We start from the raw sequence: 4217 nt of genomic DNA, 5'->3' as shown, positions 1-4217 counted from the left end.
TCATGTAATAAAAACATTTCTTTTTTCGTATTGTTTTTGAAAGTTTTTAGACTATATGAATGACAAAAATAATATAAACTTTGAATGTTAGGTACATATGGGTATTAAAACTAATTAAAGGATGGGTTTTTTTCTTGTTTTGTTGATAATTAACAATCCTTGCTTAATTTTTTTTTACTAGTTATATTACTAGTACTTGTATTTTTTGTTAAGAAAATATTTTTTATAAAGTCATTTGGTTAGCTGATGTGGCACACAAGATTGATAACTGTGTATTGCTCTTATAACATGAATTTGTGCATTGTCCGGTACAGATGTAATGTATGGTTCAATATTTTATTGTGGTTAAGTTTCTTATCATATCATTAATTCTGTTTTGTTGTTATTATTCCAATATAACTTTATTTTTCAAACCTGTGTTGGTATATGGTACTTTCAGTTACATTTTAAATCTTATTTCAGTTATGAACTTATTTATCTGATAAATGTGTCCTTCGAAATAATGAAAATACATAATATAAAGAATACCATTATTAAGTGATAAGTATTTTTTGTTTTATCTTAGGTATCTTAGTTTTATAAATTATTATATTTAAGTTTTAAGCTCAAAAAGAAAAAAATTTAGGTTGGACTTAAATAAATATATTTTGAATATTATATAACATAATTAAGTGATAATTATATTATAAATGTATATTGGTACGTCTATTGATTAATATTAATATTAATATTAAGTATAGTATAAAGCATATTTTAAATCATTTTATGACAAATTATTCTTTTCTAGGAACAAAAGAGAGGTTGATATTAAACTATTAACAGGAGAGTTAATTGAAAATAAATTTCAAGAGACTAACTTATTTAACTAATTTTCACTTCCAAATTACATAAACTTCAAAGGTAAAATGTTTTCTCAGTAAAAATTATATACTAAGGTACATGTAATATTCAATTTGTATCCCCTTTTATATACATGGGTATAAAATAAAAATATATTAATCTTTTTCAGTATCTTAGTAGTTTTATTAGAGGTGTATTAGGAATCGACTCAATACTTCAGTCAACAAGTTGCACCAAATTACCTTCGATTGATGACCATCAACATAAATAAACATAACCATAAACATGACCATAATTTATATTATAAGAGTTGTGAAATGGGCTTGAATAGGATTTGTCAAAGAAAATGCATAAATTATTTTTGCTCTTTATATTTTAGTAAAATTTAATGCTAATTACATTGTTGAATATTCATTCGATATGGGGTCTTTGATTTTGTCTTGCACAAAGGTGTACAGTCGTTAGCAACACCGTTATAAAATTAGGAGTGCTATGGGTATTGCAAAAAGAAGGAGGGTTGTGGTAGTAAAATTGCTCTAGCTTTTACTCAAAAGTACAAAATTCCCTCGCAATACATACTGACTTTTTTTAAATAAATGGGAAAACAACTATATTTTTACTGAACATTTGTTGTAATTCTTAAGTGAATAGAGCCATAGTGATTTGAGAAACTATTTGACCGAATATTTATATAGGTATAATCACATTCATTTAAATTTTCAATTCATTATTCAATTAATAAAAAAATTTTCACAGTCATAAAGCTTGAAAATATAATAAATCGTTTATCATTAGTTGTTCATTTAGCAATTTAAAATCTAAAAATAAATTAACACAATTTTTTTAGACATTAGAAGTTAATATTAGGACAAAATTAAATATAAGTAAACAAAAAATAACGATTTTAGTTATTTTATTGTAATTTAAAAATATTATAAAAGGGAACTTGAAACTTTCACGTATAATATTGTATTTTATGTACACAATGAAATTTGTTAAACATATTTTAAGTTAATTTTGTGCTATTGCCTAATTATACTATGAACCTATTCACTTTGTTCTATGGCAACAGGCAAGTTGGTACTAACTCAAATGTTAATAACAATAAGATATAAGTAATTAATAATATATTAATAGGTATACATTTACTAGCTGACTCAGAAATGCTTCGCTATTGCCTGATTTTTGTATATTTATGTGGATCAAATGAATAACATTTAAATATTTCAATATAAATTATTTTACTTAGTTAATATTATAGATTTTAACTTACCTATAATATTATTATTATTATTATTAGCTATTAATTAAGCATTTAAAGATCGAATTTTGACAAAATTTATCAAATTTAAAATTGAATAATTATTTGGAGTTAAAAATTTATAAAATGTTCAACTTTTATATCTAAGGCTTGACAATTTAAAACAAGATTCCACGTAAGTAGATATAATTCTGTTACCAAAAAATCTAAAAAATACAGAAGCACAGTTTATTTTTATAGTCATTTTAAGCTCAAATTTGGACGAAATTACATATTAAAAACCTAGAATAATTATTTAGTTATTTTGTTGTGATTGTATAATATTATTCGTGGGTACTTGAAACTTCTGAAGTATACTATTATATTATATTTATGATAATACCACGGTTTGTTGTTGATGTATAATGCGTTATAAGTACCTAATGGATATTGTGATATGATTAATTTGGAATTTATTATAGAAAACTATTATTGGTAAATTTTTTTTTTTAATACCATAGATAAGTATATAATATATCTTATACATGGACTGACATACCCCCCCCCCCCTAGAAATATACATTTATTATTGAAATTGTCTGTAAACAGCACAAGTCAAAATACTTTGAAAACTCTATCAACTATAGGAACTGAACTATACAAATAATATAAATCTCAAGTGTATAGGGTTATTCCTTTTTGAATTATAATAAAAAAAGAAAATCACTACATGAGAAATTGAGTAAATATCCAATGTTGTAAAAATTTGGACTTCAAACACTCATAAAAATTTAATTTAACTTTCTTATAGACATTTTGATAACGATAGATAATCTTAGAAATTTTACATTACATTTCAAATCTTAGATTAAAAAATAAAAATTTTAGGAATTTGTAACTCAAAATAATTTGCACATTTTTATGATTTTTAACCTTTTGGTCAAAAAAAAATTATGAAAAAAAATTGTGATTATGGATTTTTAATTTTTTTCATATGTCATTTTAAAAATATATTGAGAGCCTTGTATTAGTTTTTCAAGCTTTTGTGGTGATCGCTGTGCAGGAAATTATTGCAAATTCAAATAAACAATAATTATAAGCAATGTCGTAAGCTTGTTAGACCTACGACGAGGGCTTACTATCTTCTAAGTAATGGTAGTTGCTCTACCCGTATTTATGCGTGTTCTAACAATGACGTATTGTTGGCGTGATAGCTATATTATAATATTACTTCCCTAGTAATGTCGAATTGCATTATTGTGGAACTAGGTTAACAACTTGTTGTTTTCACCTCTGATCTACGCTTCTCGTTATTTAGGCTTATTCTTCATTGCATATTAATTCCTACATATCTATTATAAATTATACTAAATGTATAATTTATTCTACATGATATTGTTTAATATCGTATTATAGCTGTGGGTATTAATACATCCCTAATATTGTTGAATTGCATTAATGTGTGAAACTAGTTGTTTTCACCTTTGATCTACGTTTCCTGTTATTTAGGCTTACTTTATATTTCGTATTAATACCTACATTACTACTCATAAATTATACTACATGAATATTTGATTTAAAATAATATTTTAGTTTTTGGACTTACTACACTTTTTTTACCCAACAAATACAATTGTTTTGACATTCATAGAAAAAAAAACTAAAAAAAAATTAAAATTGATAATGTCCGTAAAGAGCTCAAAACATGTAAAATATTTTGAATATTTTATGGTGCATAGAAAATGCTAATGTAAATTTTCAGTGAAAATGTCATGTATCTACGGTAATTTGTGTTAGAGTTACGCAAAAACAAAAATCAATTTTGCGATTTTGCGTAAAAATTCTCGTTTTCCTTTATATTTATGTTTTTTCTCTTGGCGCTTTTGAAAACTATTAATAATTTTAAATGTTGACCTCCCAAATGCACTAACTAGATTCACTTTCCATCGATCAAGACACTGTTGAAGAAGATCGAAGCACTTTTACTGCCTCAAACCATGATAACATACACAAAAAAAAACACACATCATTGTAAAATCGCTCCGCTCAGATTCTAAAAACCGTACGAGGTTCACTACTTCATTAGTCTTACTTCTAAACTGTATAAAAAGTTAATTCACTCTAATTTTTAAACAAA

This window comes from Acyrthosiphon pisum, chromosome X (genome assembly GCF_005508785.2).
Source record: "Acyrthosiphon pisum isolate AL4f chromosome X, pea_aphid_22Mar2018_4r6ur, whole genome shotgun sequence".
Lineage (NCBI taxonomy): Eukaryota > Metazoa > Arthropoda > Insecta > Hemiptera > Aphididae > Acyrthosiphon > Acyrthosiphon pisum.
This window is presented reverse-complemented; position numbering follows the sequence as displayed.